This window comes from Cupressus sempervirens, chromosome 11 (genome assembly GCF_028749045.1).
Source record: "Cupressus sempervirens isolate cs-2001-9-10 chromosome 11, ASM2874904v1, whole genome shotgun sequence".
Taxonomy (NCBI): Eukaryota; Viridiplantae; Streptophyta; class Pinopsida; order Cupressales; family Cupressaceae; genus Cupressus; species Cupressus sempervirens.
In genome coordinates this window covers 803,456,523-803,481,992 of record NC_143128.1, presented here as the reverse complement: position 1 = coordinate 803,481,992, position 25,470 = coordinate 803,456,523, and positions in this window count along the sequence as shown.

Below are 25,470 nucleotides of genomic sequence, written 5' to 3'. Positions count from 1 at the left end.
TGTTGAAGTGAATTACTTAAAAATATCAGTTCACGATGATTTTCTTGAAAAAATGCCTCCACTTGTAAATGAATTGACAAATGGTAGAGAGTTCATACCTAAAAAACCTAGGTTGTTGGTCAGTGAGAGTTTTTACAACAAGGCTAATTATTTGAGGGATGCAGAAGTTTCAGTGTGGGGTTTAGTGATTTTCAAGAAATGATTTGCAGAGAAAAATTTGGATACTCCTCTGAAAAATATTTTGGAAATAAATGATATAAGGAAATTTATTCTCCCTAGGGTCTTCTTTGATAGTGACTTGTTAGCAGACATGGCTAAAAAATATGATCCAATTACTAGAATTGTGAAAAACCATGTAGGATATAATCTTTTTAGGGTTTCTCCCAAATTAATCAAAGAAGTATAAAAGCTAAACCCTAACCATTCCATGCATGAAAAAATTGATATGGAATAATTTCAAGCTATGTATTATGCATAGAGGGTATACCTTGGTGGAGGACCATTACAACAACATTATGTGAAAATTGGGTCACTACCCTTGGTCACACTGAATACGCCAAAGCCCTTGCCTTATATTGTTATCTCTAAAAAATATTTGGAATGGATAAGAAAGATTATATTCAAGGCTCTATTTTCCTCATCATAGCTCAAACTCTATAGTTTGAAATAAGCTTAATTCTTGACTTTGCTACTTACTTGGCTGAGGAAATTCACAATGGTCTAATTTGAATAGCACAAGGTAAGGTTAATAGGCCATTTTTTTGGTACTCTTTTTTGATTTATATATGTTTGTATAAAGGATTTACTTTCTTCTCCAAATAGATGAAATTGGAACTAGAGAGAGATAGAGAGAAACTCCTAGTTCAATTGTGGAGTATTGGCATAACATGGGAAGTCACAGATGCCAATTTTGTTAGATTTGATAGATATTTCACTTCAAGGCTTAGATTTCTATTGAGAGGGGATAACCCTATAATACCATAGCCTTTGCTAAAATTGATAAGAACTAATGATCATGCCAAAGGGCTATTGGTAAGTCATAGTTGGGGGGATATCATTCCATATCCTATTTCTACTATTTTTAAAATGTATGGTTTCTTGGGAAAACCCCATGTGTTACCATATCAGGTGCCTTTAAAGGTAGGAATTACTAAATTGTTATGGAAGATTGGTACAATTGATGAAAGAGATTTACTAGGTAAATCTAAAGGTACATTCTTCCCTATTGTTATAGTTGTGCATGAATTTGTATTTGTTAAGAAAGGGTGGAGAAGTTTAGGAAATTTTTTGAATATGTATCAAATGGCCTAGTCTCATGCTTGTTATATTGATCTAGAGGGATTTTATGACCTCATTAGGGAAAGAAGTAAGGCCAAGGCTCACACACAAACTGTGTACTTCCCTAAGGATATAATCAAGAATATTTTTTCAGTGCAAGAGTAGGAAGCTAGTAAAGAAAAAGGGATAGTCTATAGCAAGGTGGTGGACATGCTAATGAATAACTTTGTTGGAAAAATGCAAACCCTCTAAATTTGATTGACCCTATAATTTCACAAGCTTCTAAAAAATTCATTGATGGTGAAATTTTTTTAAACTCTAGGGTGTTTGCACAATTTTTATGGAGAAGAAACATTGGCAATTTTGAGGCAAAATGCAAATCAATAAAAGTAGAGCAACCAAGTAAGCTAGACTCTAAGATTAAGGAGGATGTTAAGGAAAAATTCATGGAAGATTTTGCACAATTGACCCCTAAGGGGGGAAGACAATTATTGAAAGAGTTAGGTGTTTAGATTTTACCTGAATGGACATAGCTAATGCTATGATTTTTGGCTCTATTAGAAAAGAGAAGGATGTCCAAAACAAAACTAAAGAGGAAATTTTGTAGGCTCATAGAGGAGTGAAATATAGCAATGACCACCAAGCATTGGTAATTTGGTCCATTGAAAAAATAGATAAAACTAGGATACAAGAAATCTCTAATGTAGAGCATATTGGTACTCTTATAGTATACAAAGCTGATAAAGATGATAGTGAAGAAGTGACCAAAATGACTAAAGAAGTGGTGGATTTCAGCTTAGTGGTTGTTGGAAAAGAAAAGTGTAAATTCCTAAAACTCAATGCAAAATTTGAAGAAGTATTATAATAATATGAGGAAATAAGAAATAGGATACAGCTGCTAGAGAATCAAGTATCCTAGATGGATAAGTAGCTAGAAAGAGGAAGGTGGGAGAATCAAATAGGCCTCAAGTTACATATCCTCACCCCCCAAGTTGAACGATTCATGATTCTACTCCAATTGTAGAGCTTCTTGACACTCCACAAAGGCATAAATTTTATACTACATAGGAGTTTGAAGAAGAAATGAATAAGCTATGAGAATTACAAATTGAATTGAATAATCAATATGAAGAAAAACTCAGAAAAAAAAAATCTTCTACACATCATTGGAAAACTTGATGGCTACATACTCTGAGGAGTCAAAATAGTAAAAGAGCCAATCAAGGAATTTGTAGCATTTAAAAATGTAATAGAAAATAGGCCCACTAAAAAGAATATTATGATGTAAAGTTTTTCTCTTGCACAAAGTTTTTTTTTTTATGATAGTAACAATTGTAAAAATGTTTTTTTTAAAGGATAGATGTCATTTCTCTATGCCTGAAGCTTGTTGCATCTCACACTATATAAGTGAGATTTTAGGGCTAGAGAAAGGGTCTGAGTTATTACATAATTTTATTTCTCACTAAATTTTTTTCATTCCAATACCTTGATAAAAACTTTATTATGTGTTTCTTTGCAAATATTTGAGAATACATAAATCTTAAATTATCATGATATCTTACTTTGAGTCATTCTGAGTTTTATTCCAATTGTATACAATTTTCAAATGAAATTAATAAAAAGATGAACTATCTCCATATATTTTATCGCTGAATTTTGTCTCCATTTTTATTACCTAGTCATTTTGAAGTTGTATGAGCAAAGCTTGTTCAATTGAATGCAATTAAATCAAGTTGTATGTCAATTTACTATTGATTTTAATTCAATGAATTATGTAAATGCTTTAGTGAGATTGATAGGGTTTCCATGGTAATAGGAAGGATGTCTATAAGAATGACTTGTAGTAAGAATTGTTGATAGTATTGATTGTAATGCAGTCAATTAGATCTAGAAATTGGATGGACTCTGAATCCCAATGGATGAGGCACTAATCTATTGATTCAATCTATAGATGGAAATATCATGAACAAACATCAAGATTAAATTTAAAATCAATTTTACTTTACTATTTTAACATTTTCAATGCTGGTCAAAACTTTTTTTCATTTAATCCCTGTGTTTTAGTTAGCTACTATTGCTCAAAATTATTTGTAAATATAAGAAGCATTGTGACTAAATCTGCTATAAGGGATGTCTGTTATTGTGAAACATCCTAGAATGAATAAAATATGTATGTAGTATTATGTTGAAAATCTTTCATCCCTTAGGTGTACCCACCTTTGTTTTGCAAAACCTATAGAGTAGAAAATCTCTTATGATTTTGTTGAAGTTGGGTTCAAATTTGAAGAACAGGTATTTTTTTATTGGAAGTAGCTAATCCTCAAGTTATTGTATTCTTTATTATCTTGATATTAAGTATTTTGTTGCTTAATAGTTGAAAAATAGCAACACACTCTACCACTCCCTTCAAAATGAGCCAATGTCATCTTATTGGCTGCCTGCTGGAGTTCAACATACCTAGGCCAATGTATGTTAGTAGAAAGCCTACCCTAGGAATGCTCATGCTTCTATTTCATATACCTATCAAAACTCAAATTATCCTTTTATACATGAGGAAGAGCATCCCACTCATGAAAATTTTAGAACATCATCAACAAATGGAGCAACATCAATAGTAGTTCTAACTATATCTAATTTGAGTCTCAAAAAAGTAGGTCTCTATGGCCTATCTTGAGCCCCATTATAACCAATCCTATCTACCATGTCATCCATCTTGACATGATCCTCAATCCCATGCCTTTCATTGGCCCTAGGCCCCACATCCACATGTGACCTATAGGAACCAATAGAAACATCTTGGTCTCTCTCTACCCCTATCCTGAGCCATAGCTAACTTCTACATGGCATTAGAAAAATACTTGAGAACATTTTCCATCTATTTTTTCCTAGCTCTAATATTTCAGAATGCTTGCAAGGCATCTGTCAAACTAAGCATCTATAACATGTTTTCTAGAACCACTAGAACCACCTAAGTGACTAACCATGCCAAACTAAGTCTTTGACTCTCCCTCTCTAGGAGCAACATTCTAATCTCTACAAGTGTAGTGCATTACAAGCACAAACCTTTGTTCACCATTCATATTTTACAAAGTAGAATAATTAAGGTATGTCTTTGATAATTTCAAAGCCCATTTCCTGCAAGCTAGTAGGAAACTGCTCTGATACCACTGTAAAGACTCCCAATTGGCTTCAACTTGTACAAGTTATGTTTTTGCAATTTTAAAAATAATATATTTAGTTTTAGTTTTTCTTCTATTGAAATTGGATTTTTTTTAACAATAATAGGAATTTCAAAAGATATTATGGATAATAACTAGTCAACATTTTATTCCTCTATAATTGCATTGAAAACATACAGTCAAATTACAAGATGAAAAATAAGCACCTAGTATTCAATTATGAGAACCAAATCATGGCCCAACTGTATTCTCTAATGATCCACAAGCCACATTTGAAGTAAATCAGCCTTGGTGATTTAAAATAGGTAGGAAATCCACAAGAAGTCATTAAAGCCCTATTTCACTTGGTGCAGGTTACCTAGAAAAATAATATAGGCCTCAATTACCTCTCCACAATCTTTTAATGCCTCCCAAACTTACTTCTTCAGATATGTTAAATGCCACCCAAACACAATAATGCAGATATGTTATGGAGTCTAGCTTAGAATGGTTGACATTGAGAAAAGTTAGTCACTTTCAACCTTCACCTCTAGTTTTGATAGGAGATAAATTTCCAATATAATTTTGAATACAAATTCAACTTCTCAAATTGAAAATCTGAGTCACCATGCCTCCTAGTAAAATTCAATGATAGAATCCTCCAAGCCACAGTTGAACACAATAGGAGAAATTAGATAATCGTATACTTCAGAAAAATTATCAAAAGAAATAACATGAACTTCTTCAAACCCTCAGCAGATGATATGAGCAAATAGATATATAAAAATAAAATGATTGCTCCTCAACAAGGAGCTGAATTTATAACACAAATTGACCCATCCACCTTCACTCTCACACCTCCCACTTAAAAGGTAACTTTATAATATAAAGTTATAAGACTTTATAATATAAAGTACTATACTTATTAAATGTGAATTAAATCATTATTAAGTCAATAAGAATTTTAATAATGACTTCAATAAAGAATTCTAGAGAGATCAAATATCTAGAACTAGAGAACCACCTTTCCTAAGTTGTTCAATCCAAAAATTACAATTGACTAGAAGAGATTTACTAAAATTAATAAGTCTTAAAACAACAATCTCATGACAAAGACACCCAAATCTAGGCATCAACTCACGGGGGTCATGATAATGAGGTGACAAATCCACACTCTGAAGACCTACTAAATTGGGGACATTACAAGCTAAGATATCCAAACCTACTTCAAACATGGAAACAAAACATTTATTGCCTTCTTGTGGATGCTCTACATCTTTTTTTTTAACATGGGCTTTACTCATGCCTCCACTATTGAGCTTTGCTCTAGGTTCCACTTACTGAGTACCCTGCTCCATGAGGATCCCACATAATTTGCACTTTATGACACCAATAAAACTTTATAACTTGCATTTGGAATCACATTTGAAAATTGGTCAAATAGATTCATCATAAGCTCAAATCTATAAAATAGAAATTAAGTGTGTGACCTCTAGAATGTAGTACAAAAGGACTTTTCTTAGTGTGGTCAATTGGGTCAAAGTTACAATTGATATAGGCCATTTTATCTCATCATTCATGGATTCATATTTATGACATCCCAAATAGGGGTGCTAATTAATGTGCACTTTATGACACCTATAAAACTTTATAAGTTGTATTCAAAATCATGTTTTAAAATTGATGAAATAGATTCATCATAAGATCAAATCTGGAAAATAGAAAGTGTGTAACCTCTAGAATGTAGTGTAAAAGTATTTTTATCATTATGTTCAACTAGGTCAAAGTTACAATCAGTCAAATAAGGCCTCCAAAAATTCAAGGCAATTTGCATCAGCATGACAACAGTAATTAACCAACTTCAAGGGATTCAAAACCTAGTAAAAACATATCAAAATTACATGAAAATTGAAACATGTGTTCTTTGATATGCATGAAAAATACTCCCCAAGTAGTGAGTCATGAAACATCACCAAGTACAAAATGTTCAAATGCAAACTAGGCTTCCTGTCACTATTTGACAATTTGGCAAATATGTAGAAATAGATACTGCTTAAAACAAAACTTCATAGAATGACTCAGAAATGCAATTGATCACTATAGGGTACATGAATATTCTGAATGCAAGGTGTTAGAAATATATAACACCTCTCATATCTTAAAATGATAGCTAGGCACACATGTAAGAAAAGCACATACATGGTTCAAAATGAACTCAAAAGTTAGGAATGGTACTCAAAATGGGAATGCAATTTTGAGTCCCAATAGTGGCTCTATCTAGGGATGCATGACCCTTGTGGGCATGACATGGATTTTTAATTTCTTTAGAAGTAGAACACCCTCAAAAATTTCCCAAACAACTTATTGAAACTAGGGAAACTAATCTAGCTATAGAAAATGATGGCCATCAAAACTTCCCAAAGCTTCTTACCTCTATCAAACACTTGATTTTCATTTGCATTTTCGTAAGGTATGTTGGAAAAAATTTTCCACCATTATCACCAAATACAATAGAATTCTTAGTGAGCTCATTTGGAAACATGAAATAACTTTCCTAACTTTCATAGTGCATACTAGGAACATCCTTAACATAATGTTCACTATGAAATAGGAGTTAGCATACTCAAATATATTAGGATCAAACTAATAATTCTCTTTTTTAGATGAATTATTCATGCTATCAATTTTGAATGTGAAAAAATCATACTTTGCTTAGGGAAATAGATTAGACACACCATGAAATTGTGTATCTTTATGTATAGCCAGTTGATATTAAAATGAGTATTTAGATTTATACTCACAACTTCCATTCATGTCAATATTTGAAATTAATCTAGGGCTCTCTAGTGATTCTTCACAATTAGAAAATGGATTAGTCATCATATTAGAGCATTCATCATAAAATCTCTTGCAAGGTGTAGACTAATTTTTAATAACAACTTCATCCAACACCTCGCTATCATCATTACAATCACTATCATACCTAGTAAAAGAACAATACAATCTTTGATAGAAATAATACAATGTTTCACCATCAAGCTCAACCTCAACCAAATTTGAACATTCCAAGTGCTCTTCAAAAAGTGGATTGATAATTCCATGCACAACTCCCTTTTAAACATTACAACAAGTGATGTGTTGATCAACGTCAAACTCTTCACCATACAATAGATTAGTGAAAACCTTGAAAACATTTCCAACATCATTGTTATGAAAACATTTAGCATGTCAAGAAGAAAATTCATAATCATCATCATCATTACTTGAACACACAATGTAGTGCCTACCCCTAGGTCACATTTTTGTTATCATTGCCGAACTCTTTTAGTTCAAATGTATATTGATTATTAGTGATATTATTTTGAGATTATCAGATATTGTTTTAGATTCAGTTGATCATATGATGAGATTACTTGATACTCCTTACTTCATTTATGTATGTTGATTATCATAGTGTTTGCAGTTACTAATGATGATTAGTTAGATGATTTATTAGCATATGTGTTTTCTCATGGATACTTACCCCATACTTGCATGTGTATGGTGTGCATGTTTGTTTTCTTTCTATATGGCATTTCTGATGTGGTTAAGGAAGGGAGTCATAGTCACCTACTAGTCAGGATCTACACGATGCACCACTTCCTGCCATTTCCTATTTAGCTTAGTATATATTGTGCTTGTACATGCATGGATTTTATGTAGGTTGCAGGTACTGGGTATCGACTTCCCTGAATTGCTAGGATGAGCGTACCCTATCACATTATCTCAATGGTAAGAGAGGGGAGATAAATTCTCAAGTCCAAATCCTAGACCTTTAAGCCATTTGTCCTAATTGAAAATTAGGACAAGTATCTAAGTCGAGTACCCTCTAAATGCATCAGATGACGTAATTCATGATATTAATCCTTGGTCTGATTTAGTATGGGTTTTGCTATGATGGGTTTTTGTATTTTATTTTATGAGTCTTTGGTGTATTTTTCTATTAATTAAGTCCAATTAAAAGATTTAATTAATGATTTAAGTAAATGGAAAATTATTATGATATTTTAATATTTAATTTTATTTAATTAATTGGGAAATTAATTAAATAAAAAGAATTAAATTTAAAGATAAAAGTTATAAGTTTAAAGTTGGAGCATGATAATATTTATTTAATTTAATAATAATATATTTAGAGTTCATTTTAAATAAATGCTAAACAATATTATTATTTAAGTTAATAAATATTTTATCAATTAAGTTTTGAAAGTAAATGTAAAAGTGGAAAAGATATTAAAATTATTAAAAGATTCTAGATTGCATGATGCGTGCATGTGATTAAAATATATTAAGATAAAACAAGTGGATTTAATAAAGTAAGTGCATGAGATTTAAAATTAATAAATTAATTTAAAAATAGTCAAGTTAATATTAAATAAATTAATGTGCATTATTTTAATATTTATTAACATAGGAGTACACAAGCTCTTGGGAGTTGTCATGTTGATAACACAGGAGTTTGCACTCTAATTATGCACATGTTGTCTACACTTAGGAGTTAGCACATTACTTGAGCACATGGTGTCTACAACATTCTAAACACCTCATCATGTTTATCTTCTTATCATGGAAGTTATGTACTTAGTTGTCATGCTTATCTGCTAGTTCTTTCTAGACACATTCTAGATGCATCTTAGAGGCCTTTATATATAGGCTCTTCTAGTGTGTATGGACATCCTCTTATTCTTCTACAAGCACTCTTAATCACTTCAAGGGGGTTTCTATTCTCAGAGGAATTGTGAATGTTGGAGAAGGTTCTAAGAGGAGGAGCTTCTCTACGATTTTTTGAGGCATAACAATTTAGCATTAGTGTCTAGGTAGGCACTTGTGATTATTTCACATACTCTATTATGCTTTCTCTTTCTCTTCTTGACTTCATCGCGTCTACTAAATTAAAAGATTTAATTAATGATTTAAGTAAATGGAAAATTATTATGATATTTTAATATTTAATTTTATAAAATTAATTGGAAAATTAATTAAACAAAAAGAATTAAATTTGAAGATAAAAGTTATAAGTTTAAAGTTGGAACATGATAATATTTATTTAATTTAATAATAATATATTTAGAGTTCATTTTTAAATAAATGCTAAATAATATTATTATTTAAGTTAATAAATATTTTATCAATTAAGTTTTGAAAATAAATGTAAAAGTGGAAAAGATATTAAAATTATTAAAAGATTCTAGATTGCATGATGCATGCATGTGATTAAAATATATTAAGATAAAACAAGTGGATTTAATAAAGTGAGTGCATGAGATTTAAAATTAATAAATTAATTTAAAAATAGTCAAGTGAATATTAAATAAATTAATGTGCATTATTTTAATATTTATTCACATAGGAGTATGCAAGCTCTGAGGAGTTGTCATGTTGATAATATAGGAGTTTACACTCTAATTATGCACATGTTGTCTACACTTAGGAGTTAGCACATTACTTGAGCACATGGTGTCTACAACATTATAAGCACCTCGTCATGTTTATCTTCTTATCATGGAAGTTATGTGCTTAGTTGTCATGCTTATCTCCTAGTTCTTTCTAGACACATTCTAGATGCATCTTAGAGGCCTTTATATACAGGCTCTTCTAGTGTGTATGGACATCCTCTTATTCTTCTACAAGCACTCTTAATCACTTCAAGGGGGTTTTAGTTCTTGGAGGAATTGTGAATGTTGGAGAAGGAAGGAATTTGCGAAAAGGAGAAGGTTCTAAGAGGACGAGCTTCTCTACAATTTTTTGAGGCATAACTATTTAGCATTAGTGTCTAGGTAGGCACTTGTGATTATTTCACGTACTCTATTATGCTTTCTCTTTCTCTTCCTAACTTCATCATGTCTACTAAATGACTGTTTGGATAATTCTTGTGATCAATGTTTATCTTATGGAATAATAGTATGCATGTTGGTTCTATATGTATGTGAAGAAATCAATGCAAAACTCGAGTAGAAAATGCTTTCTCCATAGATGGAAGAAATTAGAATTCAAAATGGGAAGGGTTCAAGAAAAGGAAAATTTTAATTAGGAATTTGAATGTTAACCAAATTTTTCCTATCAAATATTTTTGGAAAGGTTCGCAATTTAAAAAGGAAATTCTGAAGTGAGAAATTTAAATAGTTGATAGTAATTTTCCTATCAGACTATATTGCAAATTATATTAAAATAATAATAATAATAATAATTATATATATTTAAAATGATATTGTGATGTCAAATTTTGAAATGTATTTGAGTGAAACATTTATTACAAAAACATTAAAATAAAATTATAAGAATATATATAAATGGGAGGGTGGGGGTTTAACCCCACCCCATCCCTTCTCTTCTAGTGTCGGCACTGACTACTATATGCAGTCGTACCTGCGACTATAGTCGCAGGGCCGACTGCGACTGCAACAGCGCATGACCTTTCTTTTATTGGTGGCAGCGGCTTTAAAGCCTGCACTCATATGTATGAAGTGTTTGTTAATAATTTTATAAATATATATATACACTATTTAATGTCTATGAATATTAATTGTTAAATTATTTATATTTATTAGTTTTTGTTAATGATTCTATTTATTATTTAATAGATAAATAAATAGTAATATAGTTTTGGAATTTAGTAATTAGCTTAATTAAATTTAGTTTAATTAAGAATAATTAATGGGGAATGTTATAAATTGAAGCTTTTTAAATTATTCAATTATTTTTATCAATAATATTGGGTTTATTTGAATTGCAAGTTGATTTATTGGATATCAATGAATAATTTAATTTAATGAAGATCGAATTAAATGGGGAGTGCTTAATGGAAATGAACTCATTTTATAATGATAATGGTTTGTAATAAAATTAGAATTATTTCATTGAGAGAACATAATTATAATAAATCAAACATTTACCCTTAATTGATTTTAGAAAGGTTGATTTTCAAGATATTATGGGGATTAAACTTTAATTGAATCAGCAAGGGTTATTTAATGATTTTTATGTCAATGCATGAAAGTATAGTTTATTTTTAATTAATAAAATTACTGATAATTTTATTAATTATTAATAACTAATGATTACTGAGAAGTTAATATGAATTTTATTATTAATTAATTTAATTAATTGTAAATTAATTAAATTTAATTGATAATTAAGTTATGCAATAGAGTTTTAATTGATATGATTATTGGCAATACCAATTTTAAGGAAATTGTAAATTATTTATTTGAAAATTGATAAGTCACATTCTAATAATTTGAATAATGGGAGATGCATCTTGGAATTAAGGGAGTTCTATTATTAGTAACATTGATTTTAGGAAAATAATGATTTTATTAAAAGTCAATGGGAACCAGTTCAATGATTTAAATAAGTATATTATCTTCTGATTATTTTAGAAAATTGTTTTAAAATAATGGAGGGATAATTCTATGTTTTATTTGAAAAAAATAAATGGGTTGACTTGGAGATTAAATGAAGAATCTTATACACTTGAAATATACTTGAAATGAAAACTGAAATCTCATATTTGGCTTAACCATGTGATTACAAAAGTAAATCAAACATGTGTTTGTATCTTATTTTCTTTATGCTATCCATGTTTGGGGTTTGGGTGGTCCTAGAGTGTTGACCAGTTGGGACATCTACTAGAGGCTTGGGAGTTATGCGAATGTGATGGCATGTTGATGTTATTTGATCTTGATCTTTTTAAAACCCAACCATGGTAATGTGATGGTATGCTATATGAGATGTTTGTATTTATTAATTGTTATTGCTTTCTAGTCTTCTTGTGCAAAGCTAAGGTGTATGTATTTGAGATACTTGACTTAACCATTTTTGAGTCATTGATCAGTTATACTTGGGATACTTCCAGTCGCCTTGATGGGACTAAAGTGTTTTTTTTTATCTTGATGATGTCATGTTGTGACATGTTTTGACTTGACCATTTTGGAGTCTTCGATCAATATTACTTTGAGATACTTTTCAGTTTCTCGTTGAGAATCGATAGATATTATGATTATCATTAGATTTTTTTCAGTTGCTCATGGAGAACTAATGTCACTATTTTGATTATCTTTCTGATGCTTTCTAGTCACTTGTATAGGACTCAGGTGATTTTTTATTTTGTGATTTCACAAGCCTAGGGTAGGTTATCTACTTGTAGTATTGGGAAGTGGCTTGCAATGGGGGCTAGGGCCCTAAGTGGCTGCCAGGGTAACTCATTGTAAGTTATTTAATAAGTGAAAATATTTACACTAAATGAGGATTAAAATTAACCTAATAAGATAATTGTATGTTCTTGCCCATGCTTGGAGTGCTAGTATAGACTAGGATGGGAGTAGACAGAATGCTTGGTTGCGACCTTGCATTCTGTAGTATGCCTCGTGAGTATGAGAGGATACTAGTGGCTACATAGGGATCACTAGGGGGCTGAGGTCTATTGAGAGACTACCAGGGTAACTCTAGCATGATCTATATGATGATGCTTTCTCACTTACATAGTAGGTTTCCTATATTTCATTGTTGTGCCTCTAGGTATAGGTGTCGACCCTTTATGTTGAAACCTTTGAGTTAGTATACTTTTAGGATTCTTGGACTTAGAGAGTACTGGTGTTATGTTATTTGTTATCTTTTGTTATGTGATTTTTTTATCTTGTGTTATGCGATTTGATATCCTATTTGGGACTTGAGACTATCTCCTCAGCACGGTGGGAGTGGGCCATTTAGGTTCCACGCAATCAAGTGGTAGTGATTTTTCACTCTTACAATTGGAGATCCATCTGAGACACCATGGCAGAAGCATTCTTTGTTGACACTTATCTTCATTCTAATCTTGGATTATGATGGTGGACACACATCTTTATATTGATGATTAGCATATGATAGATGTTGTTATTTACTTATCTTATGCTTTAATTTGCATGATTAGATTTCTTAGGTATATGTTGTAGCATGTTAGATTTCTTTCTACATATGATGTAGTATGTTTTAGGAGTGACATTCCTACTATGATAATACTGATGATCTCTTTGATGAATCAGGATGTTACATGTGGAGGGATGGCTAGGGCCCATGATGGTCTAATGATGCTATTGATAGTTGGGAGGAACCACACACTTAGTTAGTTGTGTTTTATGATGGATGGTTATCATTTAATTTATTGCACTTGTATCCTAGATTCAATGAGGATGATGTATCTTTATGTTTATATATGTTTAATCTTTTAAGCCTTTCATACCCTATGACATGTATAGTGGATGATTGAGCATTTTGAATAGGCATTTGGAACAACTGTGTAATATGGACATTGGACTTTCTATTTATTATTTTATGTGGATGTGGTAGTTGTTAGACTTAGTTTTTATTAGTTTAAATTTGACTCAACGTCTTGGGATCCTTAAGGAATGTAACCTATTATGTATGCTTATGTATCCTTTTAGTTGAATGTATGTTATTACTTCCACTAGTATGTGTTAGATGTGAATGAGTTATCTTTCATGTTTACAAAAAAAAAATGTTTGGCAAATTTAGGTAAATTCTTTTGGATCCCTTGGTGGGGCGTTACACACAACATCCACTTCATCAATTAAGCATGTGGAATATAAATCAATATTACTCACATTGTCTTAACTAAGATGATTCAAATGAATTTCCAACCAATCATCTCTTATTCTATCACTAGGTGTTGATGCAATAACCCTAGAAATAATTGCATACCAATGATTACAACTACTTGTAGCTTCATGGCCCATTTATCTATACAACTAGGTAATTCATCTTTGTAAATAATTTCTTTGTCCTCATAATGTGTAAACAATTCCTCTTCAAAAATTTCAACTATATGCTGATTCATACAATTCAGAGAAATTTTTTTATTATTAGATCTAGAAGAAAGGGCCATACCTTTACTTAAATAAGGACACTCACTTTCCTCATTTATCTCTTCTTCCTAATTTGCATCATACTCATATGAAGATGAACATGTAATATCATTGTTCTCACTCTAATTTGAGTAACTAATATCATCTTCTTCTTCATATGATGCTTCTTCATAACACATTGCATCAAAAGCATTTTTTACATCACTTGAAACACAACCTTCAACCTCTTCACCCCCATAAAATTGAGATGAATGCCTTGCAACTTCATGATTAGTTACATTCTCAACACAAAGAAAATCATCAATAAGAGAAGTAACAACTAAAATTAAATCTTCCATATATAAGTTATCAAGTGAATCAACCTTATCATCTAATGCCAAAATACTACAAACATGTGCATTCTGCTAAGAAAGAACAAGGTCATCTCTCCTTTGAAGCAAAGATAATTGAACCTTAACTTCAGATGTTCTTGATTCTAAAATTTCAACAAGATTATCTATGACAACAAGGGAACCTATAGACTGATCTACATTTTGAATAGTCAACACAATACTTAATTTGAATTAGTAATTTAGATTACAATACCTAGTGTAGAACTTGCAGTATTGTGAATTAATTGAAAAACCATTAAAATGCCACAATAGATGATTTTAAAGCAAGAAGTGATCCATTCTAATTGAAAATAGAGTTTATAAAAGTATGATGGATCCCAAGGGTCATCACTATCCCTTGAAAATGAAAATGAAGAGTCCACAAGATAATTAATTACAAAATAAATCCAAACAACTATAGAAAACTACAAAAATCTATATTAAACAATATGTCTACTTGTAGAAGTCATAACTTTCTACTCGTAGCTCAAAAACACAAACCGTTAGAATTTATAGAAAGATCTTCTAAAGCTATCCATTTTGTGTCAAAAGTCTTAATCATAGTATTATGACTTCTTGGCCTTGCTAAAGCCCAAAAATGCCCCGAAGGCCTCCAAAAATGTAAAATACTAGAACATAGAAAATATTGAAAAAATAGATTTTGGTATTTTCTCATTTTTTCTTGTGCCAACATCTTATACATCTTCTTGGACTGTATTTTGATCATTCCTCCCCCCTTGAGGGGAAATGGGACCCATTTCATCCAGAAATTGCATTAGATGTGGAAAATGGATCTAGATTTGTTCACAAGTAAGCCAATTTCCCTATTAGATAAATTGTCCTACTTTCACCACATGATATAAATAGATTGTTTGGTTCCTCACATTCTTCATGACAACCTCCACAATTTGGTCACTTTGGAGTGGATTAAAAAATTTTAAATTCAACTCTATATGACTGATTTCTTCAACAACATATGCAATGTCTAGTAAAGGAGGGAAATATGGCTTCAATAATTCTACATTGAAAATTGGACGGACATCCAAAAATGGAGACAAGTTGAGTTCAAATGAATTTTTACCAACTCTCTTGATGATCTTATAGGGACCATAATGAAGAGGATGAATCTTTCTCTGAGGGCCTTGTAAATGTTCCTTCTGTAAATGCAACCATACCTTATCCCCAACTTGAAAATTATGAGGAGTTTGATGTTGATCATGCCTCTGTCTATACTTCTTAGTGGTCTACTCCAAAATTTCATGAACTTGTTGCTACAAATGATGAATTTTATCAATGAACTTCATAGCTTTGTCCTTCTCCTTATCCAAGCATGGTACTGAGTTAGATTGCATAATTGGGATAGAAACATTTATTGGTGCTAAGGGTTGATATCCAAGATAAACTTCAAATAGGTTGTGGCCAATTGAGCTATGAATTTCCTTATTGTAGCTATGTTTCACATATGGAAGGATCTCATCCCATGTGTGAGGATGTTTGCAGTGATACATATGCAGAATTTGAATAATCATTTGATTAACAACCTCTGTTTGACTACCTATTTGAGGATGGAATGTAGTAGACTTTTTTATTTTTGTTTCCATCATTTCCCATAATGAAGACAGAAATTTACTAAGAAATTGAGTATCCCTATCTGAAATAATGATTTTTGGTAGCCCAAAATAAACCCAAACATGCTCAAAAGAGAGTTATATAGTTTCTTCTACAAAGATTTCCTTTCTATAGGCCACCAAGATTGCCATTTTTGAAAATCTATCTCCTACAACATATACACAATCATGCCCATGTTTAGTGGTGGGAAAGACATAAAATCCATTGAAATTGAATGTCAAGGTTTATCTAGAATAGGAAGTCGTAAATATAAACCCAACTTACGATTTGTAGGCTTTGCAATAGCACATGTTGTGCATGCTTGAATGTATTCTATCACATTATTTTTCATTCTTGGCTAGTAAAAATACTTTTGTAGCATAGCAGTAATCTTACCTATTCCAAAATGACCAGCAACCTTACTGTAGTGAGCTTCACACATTAACTTCTTATGTTCTTCCTTAGGAACACAAATCCATCCAAAGTGGCAAAGCATTCCATCTTGTAAGTAATAATCATTATAAGTGGCAAAGCAAGAAAAATTTCCACAATCTAGGCACAAAAAATTAGAATTTAATCCTTTAATGGTGAATAGGGTTTCTAGTCTTTGGTCCTCTAGTTTTGTTAGCCTTTGAACATTTGTAAAACCCTAGGTCTCATTCCTTTTAAATTTTTTGGGTGCGAAACATTTTTAAATTTTTTTGCAAATATTCCTTGAAAAGTTTAAATCTTTCGCACCCCTGTATGACCTTTTCCCTCTTATTGTTTACCATCAGATCAATACAAGATTGATGGCAATCACATTGTCACTGTCAAAAGATGCAAGTATGTTACCCTATGCAACATAGCAATTGCTACAAAATTGAAGGGCGGTGCCATAAAATCAAGGTGTAGCGATTAGAGATTGTATTGCATTAGAAGTATTTGGTCTCGTTTTTCATGTTAGACCTATCAAAACTAGGAAAGGGATCAAAATAGTGAAGTACCAAAGGTGTCAACAAAAATCAATTTTTTTCAATTGGTCACCATGTCGCTGTCATGAAATTTGTGTACTTTGTCGTTAGCGACATGGCACCTTCATGAAAAATATAGAAGACAGCCATTTTTAATTTTTCTAGAGACCATTAACTTCCCAAGTTGCATGGTGGGTGTGTAGTTTAATTGTTATGTCAAAAGCATTAATGAGGGTGATTATGACTTCACTTGCCTTTATCTCTCTGGTGTTGACCTTTGATAAGACACTAGAGGTTGCTATGGCATTGTCATGAAATTTGTGATCTTTATTGCAAGTGACATAGTGCCTTGACAGAAAGTAATATTGCAGCAACATTTTTAGAAGGTGGGTCCCAGACTCATGCTTTGTTAGGTATTAGTTATATAGTTTTTGGGACACGCTGACATCTAGTGGGATACACATATGCACCAAGAAAAGTGAAGGTATCGGAGGTATCTATGTCACTATCGTGAAAGTTATGTGTCTTTTCGTTAGTGACATAGCACCTAGCCAAGAAATAAACACATGGTGGGACACAAGCAATGTGGAAATGTGACTAGGATTAACATATGGATTTATATGCTAGCTGTACATGGATTTCTCATGTCATCAATAATTTGGACCCATGCCTCCTTTATAAAACACATGAAATATTTTGATCATTTGATCAACCTTGGATCAATAATTTTTTCTACCTCACTATGGAAAGGTTTGCACTTTTTACTCTATGCAACATAGTGACTAGGGGACCCACTACATCTTTTGTAATTCATGTGGTTTCCATGCCATTAGATCAATTTCAAATCTATGATCATCGCTATCTCACTATAGCAAGTTTCTCGAATGATATGTATAGTGACATAGAAACCAAGGGCCCACCATATTTCTCTTAAGTAATGTATCAAATGTCCTCTACATGATCAATGCAAAATCAATGATTGTTTCTACCTTGCTATAGCAAGGTGCTCACTCTTTATGTGTAGCGAGGTAGTGACTCAATGACATGTGTCCTTAGTCATCAGTGGGTCTAGACTGAAATGCTAACAATAAAGGAACTATACATATGGGAAAATCTTATTGGGCTGATTGCAAACATGTCAAGTGGAACATGAGTCATCTTTTCTTGTATCCCTAGATCATATGATTTTTTGAAAATCAATGGTGTAAATTTGAACGTAGCTGGTGCCACTCTATGTATTTATGAGGAATGAAAGCTTCACATGAAAAAGAAAAAAAGTATAATATAAAAGATTTTCTCAATTCCATCTCACATGAACAAAGATTTCAAGCCTTTTCCTAAGCAGAACCCATTATTGAGAAGATTGTGTTGAGCTTGACAAGAGCATGAAGTAGAATTCCATTGTTCATGAAGATATTGTAGGATTATAGAAAGGAACAAGAAAAGACCCAAGTAAGTAATTATACAATATTCTCTATAGTGTCTCAGTTCTACAAATTATAATCAAAGATGCCTTCAAAGAAGGTATTTTCTAGCCAAGAGAATTATTTGGATTGGAATGTCCACAATGATTTGCTTGAGTTGCTCCCTAACTCCACTATTGAAATTGTACAAGTTAAAAAGCTTACTTCATTAAACCCTAGGATGAAACTAGCAGATGGATTGTATGACAAGGGGAATTGGGTTTGGGATGCTAATACCTCTCAAACTAGTTTGGATTTGTTCAAGAAATGGTTTTACAAGAGGAACATTTTTACCCCACATGCCAATATTTAGAATTTTGATTTAGAAAGATTAGTGGTTCCTTGTGTTTTCATGGATTATGATCTTCTTGAAGCTATGGAAAAGAACTATGACCAAGCCATTAGAGTAGTAAGAAGAAATAATGGTCAGGTCCTAATTAAAGTCATCCCAGATGAAATTAGAGAAGTTTTTGGTTTAGGGCCTCTCACTGATTATCATGTGCCCATTGATTTGAAACGGTTAGAACAGGAATACATATCCAAGAAGGATGCCATTAGGCAAGGTACACTGAAGGCACATATAGGTAAAATTGGAACTCTACTAGAAATAATAGAAGCTCCCAGTGAACCTTTCAAAATGACATATTTCAACACCAGGGTTGTGGAGATATATAGGACCCTGTGTAAAGTTTTTGGGAGAGACGAAGAGGAGTTTATGCCTATGGATTTTATGTATATGGTTACTCAAATTTCATCTTTTGGTGTGGACATAATTTTTGATTTTGCTTCTTATTTAGTTGAGGAAATTCACAATGAACTAATTGGGATTACTAAGGACAAGGTTGAAAAAACTTTTTGCCATTATTTTTTGTTGATGCACATTTTTTTGTTTAAGGGAGCTACATATTTTGGTAAAGTAATGGAGTTAAACAAAGAAGAAAATGGAGAAGCATTGCGAGTCCAATTATGGAGTGTAGATATGACTTGGGATGCAGAGAATGTTGCCTTTGTTAGGTTTGATATGTATTTTGCTTCCAAGTTGAGATGACTCATATTGATTGACAATCCTAGAATCCCCAAGGCACTAATGAATCTCAATAGGCCTATGAATAATCCTAGTGGTTTGAAAGTTTCACAAAATTAGGGAGATATCATCCCATACTCTATTTCTACTATGTTCAAAATTTATGGTTTTAAAGGGAACCCTCATGTACTACCTTACCAAGTGCCCTTGAATGTAGGAGTAGCTGAGTTTTTGTGGCAATTGGGAGGAGTGGAGGAAACCTTTTCATTAAAAAGATCAAGAGGGTTAATCTTCCCCACTTTTATAGTGGCCCATCATTTTGTTATCAAGAAAGGTGGTTGACTTTCTCTAAACAAGATCTTGGATCCTCATAAGATGGCTATTTCTCACCCTCATTTTTGTGAATCTAATGGATTTTATCATCTAGCTCTGAGACACAAAATTAAGCTTGGTATAATTGAGCATGAAGTCTATTTTCCTAAAGACATAATAAGGAATGAATACTCCTTGCAAAGAGCAAGAGACTAGAAAGGGAAAGTGGAGAGTCTTCTCCAAAGTATTGCATTTCATTCATTGTTTTGATGTAGATTATAGTCCTTTGGACAATGCTATTACATATGTAGATAAGATAAATAAAATTATGAATACTTTTCCTGAAATAATGGAAACAATGAATGAAAAGAAGCAATTCTTTATTAGATTTTACCTAGATAAGGCTAGGGAGGTAATAAAAAGATTGAGTTTTACTCCCAATATGGGGGCAGGGTATACTATTATTAAAACTAAAAGGACCACTATGGACAAAGGCAAACAAATAGTAGAGTCCACCAGTGATGTCTTGGAGGAGAGGCCTTCTAAACCTTACCTAAAAAGGTGAAAAATAATAAGAGAAGGGGATCCTCATGTTAAGGAATATTCACCCTCATAGGCCCCTAAGAGAATTGAAGAGGAACAACTCACTAAAGAGAAAATTGAACAATTGGGATCACAAGGGGGAGTTTTTGTTACACAATCATAAATAGATGAATGAGATCCCTAGGAGTCTCTAGTGCCAAGTTTTGAGTTGAGAGTTGTAGATTATAGAGGAAGGGAATTAGACCCTGTATTGGAACAAGTAAGTCAACACTTTTTATCAGATGACAATTTTGTTAAATATAGGGCTCTCTGCCAATTCGTATGGAGAGCCAACATGAGAAAACTTGAAGAAAGATGCAACAAGTTGAGGATAGAGCAACTTGAGCTAGAGGAGGAAGCCCTACAAAATAAAATAAAGGAACAAATGATTCAAGAGTTCCTAAACATAACCACTTAAGAGGGGAGGTAGATGGTCAAAGCCTCAAACATTTTATTGTTACCCAATTGGGATATTGCAAATGCATTAATTTTTAATTCTATTTCAAATAAGTTGGATTTCCAAGATCCAAATAAGAAGAAATTCATAGGTATTGCATTCAGTGAAGACCAGGCTACTCTGGTTATGTGTGTTTGTGTTTTAAAACTACTAAGCAAAAAAATGTTTAATACCAAGATGATAGTACTCACACAATCTAAAGACTACCCAATTCTTATTAACAATTGCATGTGCAAAGCATTTGGACCCAACTTCAACAAAACCAAGGGTGGTTTTCTACTCTTCTAGCTCTACAAAACTAGGGTGGGTATACCCAAGGATGATTCAAGACTGGGAAAACTATTTGAGGATTATTTTTAGTTTCATTTTGATTCTCATCTCAAATCCTCAAATACATACACAATTCTTGATAACTTGATAAACACATCCCATATAACAGATATGGCCAAAAATTATTCTATAGATCTGCAGGTGTTCTTAGCAAAAGTGGCTAACTGAAGCTAAAATATTCCATACAGACAAGTATTGGCCAACTTTTAAGATCTATAGGAAATAAAAGTAAATTGACTTAATTCTACATTTTTGACAACCATTTGTGACATATTTCTCTTTCAACTGGATCAAATTTGATCAGTGCCTAATCCATTGGGGCTTAGAGTCTACTACAAACTTCTAGATCTAATTTTCTGCCTTACAACAAATTTCATCAATAATTCTTATCGAAACTCATCATTCAAAAAATTTTCTCCTACTACAACAATCTTATCATATTCATTAGAGCTTTTACTTAATCCATTGAATTAACAGTAGTGATAAACAAATATACAATCTAACTAGATTGCATTCAATTGCACAAGCCTTTACTTATACAACATCAAGATAACCAAATAATTGAAATGAGACAAAGTTTAGAAAGAAAAGATATGGGGATAGTTCATAATTTGTATTCATCTTCCTTGAAAATTGTATACAATTTATACTAAACTCAAAATGACCTTCAAAAAGAAACACATATCATTCTATATTCATGTATTCTCAAGATCTGATAGAGAAAATACACCACCAATTTTTACTCAATACAATGGACCAAAAAAAGACTAAGCATATCACTTAGAAAAATAGAATTTGGACCATTTTCTAGCCCTAGAATCTCACTTAAATAGTGTGAGATGCAACAAGCTTTAGGCTAAGAGAAAGTGAAAGGTGTCTTTTACAAGAAACATTTACATACACTTATCACAAGATGACAAAAATGTGAGTAACAAAATTTTTTTTACATCAAACATTCCTTTTGTGGTCCCTTTCTATTACATCCTTTGGAATTGGCATAACACAATAATTTGATTCTTTTATCCATCTGATTCCTCGGAATAAGTGACCATGAGGCTTGAAAGTGACTTGTCTCCTTCAGTTATTTGCAAGTTTACTTTAACTTGGGGATTTTCTCTGTCTTTATCATTGACTGTTAAAGTAACAGTTACACTTGCATTATCTTCTACCTCATCATTTTCTTACATGTGCTCTATAGACATGAATTTTTTCTTCCACTTATTATAAATAATATCATCTAGCCAATCAAAATTCAAAACTTCTCTTTGTATAGTTATCAGGGAATTTGCAATTGCCTCCATATTAACCAATTCAATTTGGATGGGGTTATAAAATATCTGCACTTTAACCAACTCCTCATTTGTTATTGCCCACAACAGATGGCCCACTTGATTTATAACCTTATTTATTCTCTCAAAGAAGGCTTCATCTAGCTCCCTCTTCCATTCCTCCTTTTCCTTTATTTTATCAACTGACTTTAGGGCACAAGGGAATAAATCAAAATTTTCAACAAAATACTTGGAAAGACAATTAGTTAATCTTCTGCAGAAAGAATCTTGTTTATCATCAAAATCCTGCAACTTATTTAGTAAGTCAAAAATTCCTTCTATCTGATGATATGTTAGATGAATAATAGATATACACATAGCAGTGATATTTGAACTTCTCTCTGTCCACTTCTGTACAATGGGTCTGAATATAGCTTCATTTTTCTTTAATTCATCCCTGATTGCTGAAATCCTTGATAATTGATCAAAGAATGTGAGCCACTCTATCCTATCTATTAAATACATAATACCGTGCCTCAATTTTTCTTCATGCTGATTGTTAATCTCTACATGCATTGCATATAACTTATTCTTCTCCTCTTCAAAATCATCTACAGTATAGAAATGAGGCCTCTCTGGAGTATCAGGTATCTCAATGATTGGAGTGGACTTAAAAGGTTCAATAGGTGGCCTTGGGGGTATGCAATCCTAGGTTTACTAGTCTCTCCTAATTTTCTTTTCCCAAGAATCTTCTCCATTTGGGCTACTTTATTTTTCAATGACTGTATTTGCATACCCCTCTCCTCATATGCTTTCAATACCTCCTCAAATCTAGCATTGAGTTGGGAAAATTTTTCTTCTTCTTGGCTGGACACCATGCCACCAAATTTTAGCATCTCTAATGCCATCCCAATTACTTGCTTACTACTTACCTCACCAGCCCTGAATACTGTCAATGTACCAGTATGCTCTGTAGTGGGAATCTCATGCATCCTAGTATTTTCCCTCTTTTCCATGGACCATATAACAAGGAGTTGGTGGTCATTACTAAATTTGACTCCTCTATGAGCCTGTAATATTTCTTTAGTAGTCCTTAGTTGAACATCCTTCTCCTTCCTTACTAAATAAAAAGTAATAGCATTTTCTATATCCCATTCCAGTAGAAGGAGGACTCCTGACTGTCTAACTATTTGCCTCCCAGCTTCAGGAGTAAACTGGGAAAAATCATTCAAAAATTTTGATTTCACCTCTTCCTTAATAACTGGATTAGGTTTATTTGGTTGCTCAGCCTTGTTTTTCTCATAGGCTTTCTCAAAATTTCCCATATTTAATCTCCACGAAAACTGAGCAAAAGCTCTAGGTCTTACAAAATTTTCATCATTAATAAATCTTTCAGAAGCTTGGACAACTATTGTGTCAATTTCCTTACCTTGGTAATCAGCAATGGTTAGGTCCAAGGAAGGTGTAAGAGGTTCTTGTGGCTCTTCAACATCCAAATCTATAGAAGTAATAATCACATCCCCTTCTCCACCCATTTTTCTAAGTTGTTCCCTTAGAGATGCTTCATCATCTATCTAGATTGGGGACTAGCTTGGAGAGTATTGTTCCTTTTGAGAAGAAGAAGACCCCTGCTCTAATTTTTGCCTTTTTGGAGAGCTGGCTGTAGATGGACTTCTTGACCTTGGCTTCTAATGAGGGGGTGCCTGTTGCACATTTTGAATCATGACATAACTTGCCCTTCTCTGTAATTTATGTTGGCTAGGAGCCACCACATTTCTACTACTTATCCTTCTTTTTACTTTTGCATCCTTGTCTGGATGTGTCTCAACATACATAGCTTTCTTTTCATTCATGGTTTGAATTATTACAGCAAAATTATTCATTAATGCTTTCATTTTAGCCCCCTAGTATTTCTTATCTTTTAATGGATCATACTGGGGGTCAAAAGCATTAATGAATTCTAAGTTCTTACTGAAAACTATCCATTTCTCTTTCCTCACTTCTTGTTCCTACAATGTGAAAACATTTCTTATTATGTCTTCTGGATACTATACTTGATGTACCATATGAGAAGCTTTCACCCTCTCCTTTAAGAGGTCATAGAACCCTTCAGGATTAATGAATCTGGCATGAGACTCTGCCATGTTATATTTGTCCAAAAATAAATTTAGGTGCTTCCACCATTTTCTGAAAAAAACAAAATCATGCACTACTATAACAATTGGAAAGAAGGTGCATTTCTTAGACAATTCCCTCTCATCTATAGTGCCTATCTGCCATAAGAGCTCAGCAATCCCTATCTTCAAGGGCACATGAAAGGGCAACACATGGGGTTTCCCCATAAAACCATATACTCTTATCACAGTTGAAACATTATAAGGGATTATATCCCTCCAGTTATGACTAACCAATAATCCTTGTGCATAGTCTTTAAGTCTAATCAATTCCAACAATGCTTGTGGAATTTTGGGGCTGTCACCTTTCAAAAGCAACCTAATCTTCGAAGCAAAGCATCTATCAAATCTCACAAAGCTGGCATCTGTAGCTTCTAAAGTCATATCTACACTCCACAGCTACACTGGATTCCTCTCCCCATCCCTAGTTGTTTCTAGCTCCATACCCTTGGAGAAAAAGGTGAATCCCTTGTATAAGCATACATGCATAAGCAATTAATACCAATAGAATGGTTTGTCTACTTTTCACCTTGCTATCCCCACTAAGCCATTGTGAATTTATTTTGCAAGAAAAGTAGCAAAATCTAGAA